The sequence below is a fragment of the Astatotilapia calliptera genome, chromosome 22, assembly GCF_900246225.1.
Source record: "Astatotilapia calliptera chromosome 22, fAstCal1.2, whole genome shotgun sequence".
In the NCBI taxonomy this organism is placed as follows: domain Eukaryota; kingdom Metazoa; phylum Chordata; class Actinopteri; order Cichliformes; family Cichlidae; genus Astatotilapia; species Astatotilapia calliptera.
Window position 1 is genome coordinate 21724549 of NC_039322.1, and position 15302 is coordinate 21739850.

The following is a 15302-nucleotide window of genomic DNA, read 5'->3' on the forward strand; positions in this document are numbered from 1 at the left end:
ACAGACATCGGCGGGAGGAAGATATGACAAATTTCAACTCGACACAGGCCGCGTCCAGCAGGAACCACAGAGCCAGACGTACGTGTTCCTGACGGCGCTCGGAGATTAGCGTGTTTTTGCAGCAAGTCCTGAAAGTTTAATATAGCCAGGGCAAACAAAAATAGCGATGCAGCAAAAACATGGTGAGCCCCCCTCCTCCCGGATGTCTTGGCTACAGCTTCTGAAACAAGCACTCTTGTTCACCTTTTGTCTTGTTGTTCGTTTAGGATGATATTACAGTATTGGCAATGTCCAGAAACAAGGATAGGACTTACAGAGGAAGCTATTTTTTTTTCCAGTGCTGGAGTACCATACTCCATCCTAAGCAACTAATCCAGAACTGCAGGGTCCCCACAAAATGTATACCTTTATTTACACATTCACAGGATCCGCTAGTTTTGTCATATATAGCTAGCAACATGGCAACACCGAATAAAACTAAACTCTGTGTTTTATCATATTACTACATAGGCTACCTTAGGAGACAGTCACTGCCATGTGGTGTGATTCCAGCATAGCATTACTAATTGGTGAAACTTAATGCCAAAAATGAGCTGACATACAGCTGCACTGTAAAGGGTTTATATCACTGCACTGTCATTACTTTTATGTCATTGGTTTATTTGGAAAGAAAGATTCTGAACTGCATGGCACAGAACAGTGCCTTTTATTTATTGATGTATACATTTTTTCCAGGTAGGGATTTTTTTTTCTTGTGATGTTTTTTTTTCCTATTTCAATATAACCACTGTGGTTGACAGCTGTTTTAGATGCGGCTACTTTTCCCCCTTCCATGCAGTGAAACTGTATCTAGATTGTGCTGAGATTTGTGCAAAGTGGAAGTGACGCACTGCTACTCAGTCAAGTTTCACTAGGTAAGTACATGGTAGCATATACAGTGGGGCAAAAAAGTATTTAGTCAGCCACCGATTGTGCAAGTTCCCCCACTTAAAATGATGACAGAGGTCAGTAATTTGCACCAGAGGTACACTTCAACTGTGAGAGACAGAATGTGAAAAAAAAATCCATGAATTCACATGGTAGGATTTGTAAAGAATTTATTTGTAAACTAGAAAAATTTGCATTTCCTGCGAAAATGCAGTGTGGATGCTTTAAAGCTGAAGCTGTATGCAAAAAGTAGCTGAAAAAGCTGAAAAGTTGCAGAAATTGTAAAAACTTTGCAGAAGCAAAGGAACTTTGCTAAAATGGAATAACTTAGCAGAACTGCAATATCTTAGAGGAAACATAATACTTGGCAGAAATACAATAGCATAGCAGAACTTAGCAGAAATATTGTAACTTACCAGAAACATAACTTCTCAAAAATACAAGAATTTAGGAGAAATAGTATAAGATAACAGAAAGAATATATTTAGCCAAAAATACTTAAGCATTACAGAAACACTATGATTTAGAAAAATAGTACAACAGAGCAGAAATACTGTGATTTACCAGAGACACTGTGATGAACTATGAATATTGTAATTTTAAATCAATACTATGTTTTAGCACAAATACTATAATTTGACAGAAATACTATATTTAGCACAAATCTTATAAAATAGCAGAAATAGTATGATTTAGCACAATAGTAATAACTTAAACAGAAAAATTGGAAAAGCAAAATGGACAGCTGAAAAAATGCTGAACATGCTAAGGGTCCCTCAAATATACTTGTTAAATGAAAAAAATTGGCAAAAAAAAATATAACAGCCACACAATCACAAATATGGACACATATGGAAACACACATGCACAGAGAGAGACACACACAAGATCCAATTCAGTCAACCAGTCTAAATATATTGAATTTAAATCTTACAATGAGATCATCCCATAAAAAGGCTTCCTCTCTCTCTCTCTCTCTCTCACACACACACACACACACACACACACACACACACACACACACACACACACAGAGAGAGAAGTAAGTTTCTAGCTCAGTCAAGCAGCCTTGGAGCTGCTGAATTTGAATCCACCAATCAGAGAGCCTGTGCACTTTTTCCCGCCAAAACAGGTGCATGCAGCACAGAGAGACACAGGATTTTTGCAGTCTATTTCTCATAATGACGACTCCCCTCAAACAAATGACCATAATTTCCTAACCGTAGGGGCTAGAACGGTCATTCTTACACCGTTTTGTTCAGAAGAGATGGGGGAATCTTAAAGTGTTGACAATTTATCATTAAAATATGAATTATTAAAGATAATTGACTTCTAATGCACCATAACTGAGTAGAGCAAAGCAAAAACTGCCTTGACTTGCCCTCAAACAACGCTTTCTAACTCTAAATCTATTTGGAGTATCAATATCATTCTTTCACCGTAAGAGACAGCAGGCTTTGGTGAACAATCATGGAAATTTTCAGGTCTCTGTGGAAATCCATTAAAAAGATATGACAAGAGAAAAAAGTGGTTCATTTCCAGAGTTTGAAATCTGAAGAAATCTGAGCGAAGGACGAATTTCCTACCCTCAAACAAGTCTAACTCATTTCAGAACGGTAATAGGTGAGAAAATAATTCTTGAATTGTGAGCGTCAGGAGTGTCTGAAGATATACTGGGACAAGCCTTATGTCTTAACTTTGCTTCGTTAAGGAGATATGACGATTCGAATATGCCTCTCATTACAGAAATCAAGCGGTGATTTTGAACAAGCTCTCCATTGACTTTCTATGGAGAGTTTTGCGACTTTGTGTTGGTCTGAGGAGATTTGCCAAAATTCTATAAATCCCACAACAATGATAGTGACATTTTCGGAAACCCAGCAAAAATACCTACGTTTTGATGTATAATTTGTGGAAGTTGAGTGAAGATTGAGCAAGTAGCAAGAAGTTGTTCGGACATGAAGAGAAGACTGCAAAACCTTCAGTGGCAGACTGGAAGCCAAGTGCATAGCAAGCATAACAACGCATGTATTTTGTGAAAAATCACAATTTTGCAACTGAAAACTTTAAGAGGCATAAAGGTAAAACGGTAAAAGATTTGAAAAAGCTGAATCATACCTGAATAGCTCAATAATTTGAGAACATTTTAAAGTTTGAATGGTTGTTCTACGTGAAAATATGAGGAAGTAGTTAAGTTTCAGAAACAAGCAAATTTTAGCAGAATTGCAGAAGTTTCCCATTCATTTCAATGGGACAAATTAAGCTTAATATTTTAAAAAGTATAATAGTGAAAAATACCAAAAGACATAGCAGGAATTAGCAGAAATAGCAGAATATTTTAAAATTTGAACGGTGAAAATCGGCTGAAAATTGCGGAAGTAGTTAAGTGCCAAAAAGTGTACGGAAGTCCCAAGAGGAACTCAATAGTGTGGATGCTTAAAGCATCCACACAATTAGGGTGGAAAATAAGTATTTGGTCACCTCAAACAAGGAAAATCTCTGGCTCTCACTGACCTGTAACGTCTTCTGTATGAAGCTTTTCTGTTCCCCACTCGTTACCTGTATGAATGGCACCTGTTTGAGCTCACAGCCTCAAACAGTCAGACTCCAAACTCCGCCATGGCCAAGACCAAAGAGCTTTCGAAGGACACCAGGAAAAGTATTGTAGACCTGCACCAGACTGGGAAGAGTGAATCTACAATAGGCAAGCAGCTTGGTGTGAAAAAATCAACTGTGGGAGCAATCATCAGAAAATGGAAGACATACAAGACCACTGATAATCTCCCTCGATCTGGGGCTCCACGCAAGATCTCATCCCGTGGGGTCAAAATGATCATGAGAACGGTGAGCAAAGATCCCAGAACCACACGGGGGGACCTGGTGAAAGACCTGCAGGGAGCTGGGACCAAAGTAACAAAGGTTACCATCAGTAACACACTACAACGGCAGGGAATCAAATCCAGCAGTGCCAGACGTGTTCCGCTGCTGAAGCCAGTGCATGTCCAGGCCCGTCTGAAGTTTGCCAGAGAGCACATGGATGATACAGCAGAGGATTGGGAGAATGTCATGTGGTCAGATGAAACCAAAGTAGAACTTTTTGGTATAAACTCAACTCGTCGTGTTTAGAGGAAGAAGAATACTGAGTTGCATCCCAAGAACACCATACCTACTGTGAAGCATGGGGGTGGAAACATCATGCTATGGGGCTGTTTTTCTGCCAAGGGGACAGGACGACTGATCCGTGTTAAGGACAGAATGAATGGGGCCATGTATCGTGAGATTTTGAGCCAAAACCTCCTTCCATCAGTGAGAACTTTGAAGATGAAACGAGGCTGGGTCTTCCAACATGACAATGATCCAAAACACACCGCCCGGGCAACAAAGGAGTGGCTCCGTAAGAAGCATTTGAAAGTCCTGGAGTGGCCTAGCCAGTCTCCAGACCTCAACCCCATAGAAAATCTGTGGCGGGAGTTGAAAGTCCGTGTTGCTCGGCGACAGCCCCAAAACATCACTGCTCTCGAGAAGATCTGCATGGAGGAATGGGCCAAAATACCAGCTACTGTGTGTGCAAACCTGGTAAAGACCTATAGTAAACGTTTGACCTCTGTTATTGCCAACAAAGGTTATGTTACAAAGTATTGAGTTGTATTTTTGTTATTGACCAAATACTTATTTTCCACCCTGATTTACGAATAAATTCTTTACAAATCCTACCATGTGGATTCATGGATTTTTTTTTCACATTCTGTCTCTCACAGTTGAAGTGTACCTCTGGTGCAAATTACTGACCTCTGTCATCATTTTAGGTGGGGGAACTTGCACAATCGGTGGCTGACTAAATACTTTTTTGCCCCACTGTATTAAAAACTATTTAATTTGTAACCTGACTTATACTTTAGGAACTGTTAAAAGACAGAAACAATATGATCTGCTCTCTTCGCTAGCACTCATGATATGCTGCATATGATGAAAGGCACTTGAACTTACTTAGAGATCATTAATTTTTAAAAGCTATTGTCTTTAAGTGACATCTGCAGAATGCACAACGATATTAATTAGGTGGATTTTATCAGAAGGAGGTGGTGGTGTAGGGCCTTCCTTTGCATCATGAACCAGGCCCTGAAACAATATACAGGCCAGAAGAAGAATACACATGTAGGTTGTTTAATTGACTTAACTGTGTGTTGATTACTTTAAGACACTGTTCTTTTTAATTACCATTTCATCTTCATGTAAATGTATATTGTATGTGCTTAACGGAGTTAGAGGCAAAGATATTTGTGAAATGGTAGAACTACACTATCATTACTTCTGCTCAGTGAGCAATGGCACAAAGGCTATGCTGCAAGCTAGGTTAGTCAGCTACTGAACTGTGTGCCTGTGTGCACGTTGACATAAATGTTTCTATAGTCCTAGTGTCATCATTACTGCAAAAATAACCAACAGACAATGTGAGGATCTTGGTCTGTAGTGGTATTTTGACACAATGCATGATCTTACCTGTTACACAGGCAAACATATATGTAGCCAACACATGAGTTATGTTCCACAAATATCAGCTAATGTTTTATGAAGGCCAACAAGTTTATAGGTTAGAAAATTCAATGTACAGTGCTTAACACATTTATTAGATCACTACTCAGTGTAAAGTTTATGCCACAGCTGCCTTAAATTAAAAGTACTGGTAATTACGTCAATCATTTTTTAATGTTTCTGTAATGGATAATTCATCAGTATTGCACGAGGTCTTTATTATAAATGATATTTTTAATTCTAAAATATAATTATTGAATCTTAAAGAAGCAATAAGCATTACACAATTAAATAAAACTATCAAGTCATTTTGATAACACGTTTTTAAACATACCTGGGTAGCAGAAAAAAACGTGATCAAAAACTTGTTTCACTTGATATTTCTTCCTGAACACTTACTCAAATTTTACTCAACAATGAAATGAATATTACACACGTACTCTATCCACATAAATGTAAAAAATATATTTTAAAACTCAAAATATGTCAGATATATTAAATGGCTTTCAGCAGACCAAATAACAAAAGTCTGCACTTTGCACTACTTTTTTTTTACCCAAAATGAATAAATGCAATATACAACACTGTTCCCGTAAAAGTAAATATGGCGTAAGTTTGCATGGTTTATTTTGGGAGATCCTTATTGTGCATTTTGTACACTTGTATAGATCTGCAGCTTGGGTTTCCACTGTGTATGAGGATATCAAATCAGTACTGTTATACCTTACTGTTCCCGACTCTGTTTCTGTACTTGTTGAATGAGGACTAAAGCATTGTTTTTGTATTATAGCGCATTGTGATCAATGTGGATTCGGTATTTGCAGGTTACTTAAGGGAAATCTTGTCCCTCTCATTTTACCCGTTTAATGAAATTTCCAAGCTTTTGGAATCAAAGGTTAACTAATATATTTTTTTTCTTTTGGCAAGTGGTATAATCTATACAAGAATGTTTACACAATAGCTGTGAAAAACAGAAAAATATCCCTGGTGGACACAGCCTCGGGCTATTTTAGCTCTGCAGTGAGAAACTCCGAGTGAGCGCGAGAGGAAATGGGGTGCAAAAAGGACCAAGATTGACAAGCGAAGTAAAAAACCAAGCAAAAACAAATACTTTTGAGATGTAAAACAATGAACATCTCTGGAACTTTGAAAAATTTGGGCAAAGTGACAGTGTGAGGTAACTTGGGGATGCTGTATGCAGAATGAACCTGCGAGTGGAATAACATGTCACATTTTTGGCTCTACAACAAAGAGAGAGTGTGCCTGGCATGCGAGGAAGGAGTTTTCGTCCTGAGACAGGGAACAGTAGAAATCCATCGCTGTAATGGCGGTAGCATGTCTAGCTGTCCCTCCTCTGTGGCTGACAGATGGTTCTGTCCCACAGGCTCTGGTGCCATGCTGCTCAGAGAGGACAGTGAGAAAGGAGCAGACTGACAGATTAGAACAGAGGGTAGAGTGGACAAGGCCAAAGTGGACAAAAGCCCTGATAAGTAAAACGGAGCAAAGCTGAAAATAATCATGAAAGTTTTCTTGAGGATATAGGGGCAAAGCTGATGAATTTCAGCATAAAAACAGCTGTCCAAAACTTAAAACCAAGTTAAAGCTGCTAATAACCTGCTTGGACATCTCTTTTCGTGAGGTTTGACTACACAGCTTATTCTCATCTGTGCTGTTATGGATCAGATCCCTGAATGCTTTGTAATGCCAGCATTTCAGTTTTGGCATGGTTCTTCGGCACTGATGGCACTGCCAGACTTCTCCTTTGAGATTGCATTTCCACAATGGTTTCAGATAGCTGTCCATATGAGATGCCCTTGCTGTCCCTCATCCAAATTCTAGCCATGCTAATCCATTGAGTGTTTCCGTCTCCATCATACAGACTAGGATAAAACACAAGTGGTCTTTGACACTTTGAGGGTGATTTATTCAGAGCTGAGGTAAAGGACTCATTGAAGCTTCTTTTGGCTCAACCAAGCTCTCTCCACAAAGCACTCCTCACATATCACGGCAACCTACATTTAGTCAGAATAAATTGCCTCTCCACGCACTGCCAAGGGCTTCTCGAAACACTGGCATAATTTAGTGGCAAGCTTAGGCTAATGCAATCCACCGCGGCCTCCCTTGCATGCCGAGACACCCAATAATGCAACACATGCGACCTGTTATATCTTTAACGGCGCCTTAACCCTCTCGTGTCGAACCGAAAGGCCAGAACGCCAAAAAAAGAACACGGGCTGTGCAGGTGGCTGTAAACCTCTAGGTTGTTTGTCAGAGGACAGGGTGTAGGAGATACATTGACAGGAATGGGAAGGTGAGGAATCATGATGTGCCCACACACACACACACCTCTGGTTACAGGGGTAATGAGACAGCCATGCCAGCCTCTCGAATGCCAATTGTTCAATCGCGGTCAGTCATGAGGAGTCCAAATGAGCCTCCCCCATGCCTCCCACCTGCACTTAAGTCATTCTTTTCAGCAAGCTTGCTGTGTGTGTTGGAGATAGTTGCTCTGCTAGCTAAGGTGATATAAGTCATTTCGGTTGGACTGTGAGCTAAGAAATTACTCTCAAACGGGAAACTTAATGTTTAGGCTGTGTGTATAGGTTACTTTTGTTAGAAAGACAAGAAAATGTCAGATTTATTCATACACTAGTTTAAGCTAGCTTAGCTTAAACAGATAAGCTAGCTTTGTCTAAGTATAAACTGCCAATGCTCAAGTTTGCACATAATATCTTATTTTTATTGCCTAAATGTGAACATATATGTGGTTTGTTTGTTTCCTAAGCCATGTAACACTGAGCTGTAAATCATTCAGCCATAAAAAAGGCACCTATAACTCAAGGGAAGAAGCAGTGTTTTTTTCTGCATATAAGTTACTTAGCAAAGCCCCAGATTTAAACTCTTTGTGTCTTTAGCCTATTTGCTAGTAACTAGTAACACATAATTTCCTGTGATTTCTTTAGTTAAATTTATTAAAAATGCCACATATGTGGAAATTATATTTTTCCACCAACAAGGTGATTTCCAAAGAACCATGAGCCAGAAACTTGGCATATCTCAGACTGGTGTGCTGTGCCCTTAGAACATTAGGAAACTTGACAAGTGGAGGACAAAAGAGGAAGTGACAGGCCTAAAAAAAAGCTATCTACAGCAGCTTAACTATATCTGAAAGCCATGTTAAGAAATAGGGAAATAAAATATCCAAAGACCTGATACAGGATCTGACAGATGCATCTGGGCCTACAGTTGTTCCATCTACTGTTCACTGAAGCCTCATCAGAATTAGCCTCTGTGGAAGGGTTACTGTCAAGAAAACAAGGAAGGGGAACTGGAAGGTATTCCGAATTACCCAACAGCTGGACTAAAAATCAGTGGCAACAGGTCTTACAAAGTGATGAATCCAGATAAGCAAATCATGGTTCAGCGTCAGGGGTGGGCAACTCCAGGCCTCGAGGGCCGGTGTCCCTGAAGGTTTTAGATGTGTCCTTGAACCAACACAGCTGATTTAAATGGCTAAATTAGCTCCTCAACATGTCCTAAGGTTCTCCAGAGGCCTGGTAACGAACTAATCATGTGATTCAGGTGTGTTGACCCAAGGTGAGATCTAAAACCTGCAGGACACCGGCCCTCGAGGCCTGGAATTGCCCACCCCTGGTTCAGCCTATCGTCAGTGTGTGCAGGAGAGAGATACAACAGTGAATTGTCCAAACTCTGTTTTTGCCTCGTATGCTTTATTTTGTTGCTCCACATAAAAGAAATGCAGTAGAACTTTGTATTTAAATGACCCTTTAAACTCTTTGTCATTTTTTAGATTTAAAGGGATTTTTAATAAACATACTAAAGTCTTATTGGAGCTGCCCATATAAACATAGATGGGTTTGTTCATTTTTGTTTGAGCACAAAAGTTACACACAAAATGGGGAACCACTAATCAAAGCACTGCTCCAAAGTGCTGTTAGTGTTCATAAACTCCACAGGGTATCTTTAAGGTTAGTGCCCACAGCAGCTGCGCTAGACAGGTGAAATAGTCAGTTAATGACTGTGTTCATGCTGATGTATCATTTCAACACCATGTGGTTTCTGGGCTTTCAAACAAAAGAATAAAAAAACGTAAAAGCAGCATTTCGCCTGAAACATTTTTCAACTCTGTACTGTGCGTGCATGGTTTCTTATATTACAGTGCATGTGCTGTTTGAGCTTGTGTGCATGTAATTTCATGCTAAATTTTTCATTATATAGCCTGCAAATCTCTCTCCTTTTCATACAGAAATGAATGCACGGCCTCTTCCTCACCTTCAAATAAAGCTACCACTGAAGCAAATATACTACATAAATACTACCACCACTATACAGACAACATACTAGTACACTAGATTCCTCAGTCCCTACTTTACCTCCTTGTCACACCTCTGTTCTCCTAGGTAGGGCTCGGAGCCTTGAAGAGGGGCCTGAGATAAAAGCAGGTTGTGTTCGGGGACCCGGTCTCACCCCTGGGGGAGTGAGTTGAAATAATATTTGATCCCACTCAAAGAGCCTCACGGTGCCAAGTCAAACCGGCCCACAACAAAACAGGAATAGATTGCTTCATCTCCTTGCCTCTCCTTCCCCTGTGTTGCAACCCCATTCCTGACCCATCCCAACTGGGAGAACTGATTTTTATTTGCAATCCAAACATGAATTTTGCACAGCACCATTATTATGTCTTTTACAGTTCACACAGCTTTGTGTGATATATAAAACTTTTATATCTGAGTGCATCCGATTAAGAATTTTTCAAAAGGCCACCCAAAATATTTGGCAGCTACAGTTACGTTGATATGAGAATTTGAAAACTGTAGTTAAAAGACTGAGTCAATGCTGAAAGCTTCGTTCTTTCTGGGTTAACATTAGAAGTAATCATACTGAAAACAAGCAGTACAGTCATCTGTACTGTGAAATTGGTGCTCAGTCACACCAGAGTAAAAACAGGGCAGTGACTTCTTTGTGGCTAGGAAAAAATGGATTCTGTTGAACTTTCTTTTTTTGCTAGACTAATTGTGTCTAGTGAATCTTTGCAGAGCCTATGACCTAACCAGCACCAGCATTTAGAAACAAATCAGATGCTAGGACTTTTTACTCTCCAGGAATTTCCTGACATTTGTGAGTCCTTATGATCATGATTCCTTCTTCCTGGAGGTTTCTTCCTGTTCAACGGGTGTTTTTCCTTTCTGCTGTTGCCAATTGCTTGCTCATAGGGGGTTGTCTGATTGTAGGGGTTTTCTCTGTATTATTTTGGGGTCTTTAACTTACAGTAAAAAGTGCATTGAGATGTTTGTTGTCACTTGGTGCTATATAAATAAAATTGAACTGAATTAAATAGATTTCCCACTGAAACACCTGAAGACAGAAGTGTAGCTCACTTTTTTGAGTGAGTACACCATAGTATACTGCATGCAGCTGTACTTGTGAACATGTACTCAAAATGGCAGATGACAGAATGTGTCCTCCTGTGACTTAAAAGTAACAAACATAAAAGTTCAAAAAGTGAGGCGAGTTACATTTTTACCATCTTTACGAAATCTTCCCATTTGCTTCCGGAAAATATCTTCCACCGATCCATTAAGACTTTTAAAAACATGCCTTATTCTATAACCTTTGTGTATAACGGATGAATCACTGCAAATTTTCAAAGACAAGCGTGCATTAGTGCCGTCTGAACAAAGTCTCTTCATTTAAAAATGCCCCCAGTCATTATCTTCAAACTCTAAAACAACATGCAGACTATCCAGTGATTCAGAGAAATACAATTAAAATAGTCATGAGCAGAAAAATGTTCTTTTTTCCACATGAATGCCCAACTCCTGAAATTCAAGCAGATACTTTGGTGATACCTTCGGCAAATGCAAAACACAGCACCTGTGCTGACATTAATTTGTACCAAAGTGATTAATGTTGTGATAAATGGAGGATCTGTTCTTATTAGATTCTACTCCCAGACCAAAAGAAACTTGTTCGAAGGACTTCATTAATCTTTCAAATGTTAAGAAAAGCACAGGCTGTTCATGGTCAAATAATTGTGCCCAACAAAAAAGAAAAACTGTTTTTTATTCACGTGCAAATGACTAAACATCGCAGCTGAGACCAAGAATACGCGTGGTATTTTTTGACAGTCAGCACGGCGTGATCGATCATGTTGCAAGTTTAGAGAACATTTAAATGTCTTGGGCATAGTAATGAAATACTCCTATTTTATATTGTGCTTTTCCAGTATACATAAAGTCTGAATTATTTTTATAGTCGCATAATAATTTAACCAATAAAAACTTATTGCAGTAAAAGCTGAAATTGTGCTGTGGCACTTTTAAGATTTCTGCTCCTACATTCATTTATTTCAAAGCAGTACTGATAGAGACCTGCATGAGTTTCATGTAGTCTTTCTTCTCAAATCCTGGCTCCTATTTTAACCGTGATGCCAAGAGTTCCAACAGTTTAGTCGGAGATTTGCACTCAACTAAATGTCAGCATGCATTGATATGCATTTAAACAGCCTTTTAATTAGTTAGCTCAAATAATCTATTAGAAACACATTTTTCACTGACCTGCAGATGCCATGGAAACTGAAAGCAGAGTTTACTGCTGGGCCCTATTTGTCCACAAAAACAGGGCTATTTTTTAAAGGCAAACTTGGTTATTGGATCAATAAGCGAGCAGAAGGAATTATAATAGTAATTATTTGATGTGCTCCAGCTGAAATGCATGTGTATGCAGAATTTGAAAAGTACCTCCAACAGATATTGAATCATCTGGTTCATTGAAGTATTTGTTATGGAACATTTAGTTACAAACACAGATCTCATGAAATGGTTTCATTCTTCTCAGTTGCCATGGAACTAAGCATGCAACCCTTCCAACTTTAAGGCTTAAATCCATATAAGCTTACAGCTGATCCATCTAATATTCACTGAAGCTACATCTAAAGTGGAAGGGTGGCTGTCAAGCAGCCATTATTGGGGAAGGGAAACAGGGAGAAAAGGAGAACCAGACTGAAAACAAGTGGTTGGTAATCTTCTCCTGTGGTCTTATGGAGTGATGAATCCAAATATTTGGTGCAAACTGTCATAAACATATACATAAACCTGTCATGGTTTGAGGCTGCCTTTCAGTCAGTGATGTTGGGAATCCTGTTAAAATTGATGGAATTATGAGCAGAAGGAGTTTTGATCCACCACCCAGTACCATCTGGAAAGCTTCTGATTGGCAACAATTTTGATTTTCAAATGAACATACCCAGATGGAAAAACACACAATAGAACACTGTCGGTCATGGATTGGCCTCCCAGGAGCCCAGACCTCAACACTATTGAACCAGGGTGGGATCATCTCGACAGAGACAAGCTTTCAGGAAGTCTGGACAACTATTCCTAAAGAGTGCTTAGAGAAATCAAAAGAAAGTTTGGCCAAGAGTGTTCAGACTGAGGTATAAAGCTGGTCATATCAAATCCACCATGTACATTTGTACATATCATGCATATTCTGTGTGTTTTCACATGTAATATAAAATAACTGAGTGGCGGCACAAGACTTTAGCACAATATTGTAAGCTGAATAACAGTGCATAAAGGGAATCCAGCTGCAGTAGTGCAAATGTCTACAAAAAGCTGAGATGGTAAGACTGTGCTTAGTCCACCACATGATTATGTCTTTACAGTGATTTACACTGTCATACAGATCTCTGTGCCTAGTCTGCACAAAATTTTTCACCCCACCCCCTCACCCCCTCCCCACCCAGCCAACCCCAGCAGCCCGCCTCTGCTCTTGGCTCTATACTGCGAGTCCTGCAGCAGCTGGTGGTGGTCCTGCTTCATGCTCTTGGTCTATACTGCGAGTCCTGAGCAGCTGATGGTGGTCCTGCTAGTGAGTGAGTACATTTCAACATTTTCAGCAATCACTCACAATCCTGGCACTGCCATGGTATCTGTAGTCTGCATTTACCACATGTGTATCTGTTGCAGTGAACACATCGCACAGTGGCATGATTGTTCTTGCAATTGTGTTTGACCTGACACATGGCTCTTTTTCCAGGGCTCGGTGTGGAGGGTTGTGTCAAAGGCAACTGTTCTTTTCTTGCCTTCTTCGCAGCTACATGAGAGTGAGCTAACTCCCTTGCAAGCTCCACCAGGAAGTCCACCCGTCTTTCCTTCGTCCCGGAGCATGCTTGATACAGCACATGTGCATTCAGTGCTGCCATGTCAATCATGTTATAAAACACGGCAACTGGCCAGCGCCGTGTTCCTCTGCGGACAGTGTACTCCCGAACCATCTGGTCCATCTGGACCATCTGGGTTTTGTGCCTCGCCCCGCGCTGAAACACAAAAACGTGCTCCCCAGGATGGAAGCTGGCTCCAGCAGGTTTGTGAGGACCTCAGAGCTCAGCTTCAGGGCCTGCAGGGGGATGTCTGATCACAGCTACAGCTGCAGTTATTATATGATATAGCTGTTTACAACTAACATTTAAACTCTCCATTCCTTCAACCTCTGCTGCCACGCTGACGGCGTATGCGGCCAAACGGAAGAAGACAGTCTATATTCTTAGCAGCATGCACGGCGTGGTTCAGACTGATAACACTACCAAAAGGAAGCCAAACACTGTCACCCTTTACAACAAAACAAAGTGTGGCGTGGATGTGATGGACCAGATGGTTCGGGAGTACACTGTCCGCAGAGGAACACGGCGCTGGCCAGTTGCCGTGTTTTATAACATGATTGACATGGCAGCACTGAATGCACATGTGCTGTATCAAGCATGCTCCGGGACGAAGGAAAGACGGGTGGACTTCCTGGTGGAGCTTGCAAGGGAGTTAGCTCACTCTCATGTAGCTGCGAAGAAGGCAAGAAAAGAACAGTTGCCTTTGACACAACCCTCCACACCGAGCCCTGGAAAAAGAGCCATGTGTCAGGTCAAACACAATTGCAAGAACAATCATGCCACTGTGCGATGTGTTCACTGCAACAGATACACATGTGGTAAATGCAGACTACAGATACCATGGCAGTGCCAGGATTGTGAGTGATTGCTGAAAATGTTGAAATGTACTCACTCACTTTTTATAATTATTTGTAAAAATGTGTACAAATGGTTGATTTTTTGTACTGTTTTTATCAATAAATCTCAGCAACAAAGGACATACACCCATGTGTGTTGATTTCTCCCTAAGATGGCAAACTGAAACACTCCAAGTTGGTGACTTTTGGAGATTTGTTTCCCTGGATGATTGAGAATGCATCAAGATGAAACAAAAGGAAGCTCACCGCTTTTAGCAGCTCCCCCACCCCCTCATCCACACACCCCCACTCCCCTCCCTCCAGAATTCCCAGGTAACAACCCAATTTACATATGAATGACTAGCCAATTTTCATCAGCAAATCTATTAGAGCAGAAATTGGAGCTCGACATTAGTTTATTAAGGAAACACAATAGGCCACTCAGCTTACAAGGAAAAGGACTTCTCTCTGAAGACACGGCTTGTCGTGAGGAGATCATGACTCATCTGTAGTATGAGATTAGCATTACACGCCATGTTTTCTTTTCTTAATTCTTTCCCATTCAGAAGAATATAGAATGCATGAGACAATTGTGGGATTATCCCGATTATAAACACGCTGGACACATGCGAAGATGCAAATAGCAAAGCATAAAGACGCATAAGCTCCTCCGCTTTAGAGTTTAAATCTGCAGCTTTATAACTGTATCTGGCTCCGAGGACCTGCAGGCTGTTCACCCACTACAGCAGAGAATGACTGTCAAACCTTGAAGAGTTGCCATTAATGTGATCTCTCAAACACGAATGCTACTGCTGCTGCTG